Source organism: Apis dorsata, unplaced genomic scaffold, assembly GCF_000469605.1.
Source record: "Apis dorsata unplaced genomic scaffold, Apis dorsata 1.3 scaffold_968, whole genome shotgun sequence".
In the NCBI taxonomy this organism is placed as follows: Eukaryota; Metazoa; Arthropoda; class Insecta; order Hymenoptera; family Apidae; genus Apis; species Apis dorsata.
The window spans coordinates 389,125-389,625 of NW_006264075.1; positions in this window are offsets into that span (position 1 = coordinate 389,125).

A 501-nucleotide genomic window follows, 5' to 3' on the forward strand; every position below is an offset into this window, starting at 1 on the left:
TCTGGGGTGGAGGGCTCGAGGACACCATCCCCGAAGCCCACCCCACAGATCAATATTCTGCCCACCACCGTGTACCAGGAGAACCCTGTTCCTCTCTTTATCACTAGCCCGGATGCTGGCATCCCTTCGTCTCCCTCGCGAACCCCCATAGCTCACCGCCGTGTTACCGTGCGATTTTCAACGTGTGCGTTCCCATCCTCCCCCCCTCCCCTTCCGCACGCCAGGTGTATGGATCGTGCGTAGGCTCGAAAATACTTTTACATATGTGCATCACGTAATGTGTACGCGCGTTAAATACACGTCTATGCACCCGTTGATTCCGCGGTCGTAACGAAACTCGTAGACGACCACGCTCCAAGCATGGCAAGTCCACCAAGAGGAATTAGCCGCGTGAGTTGAGATCTCCCGGGGCCGACTTCGGATCGCTGTACTCTCTCTCTCTCTTTCGCTCTCTCTCTCTCTCTCTCTCTCTCTCTCTCTCTCTCTCAGCGCGAACGACAA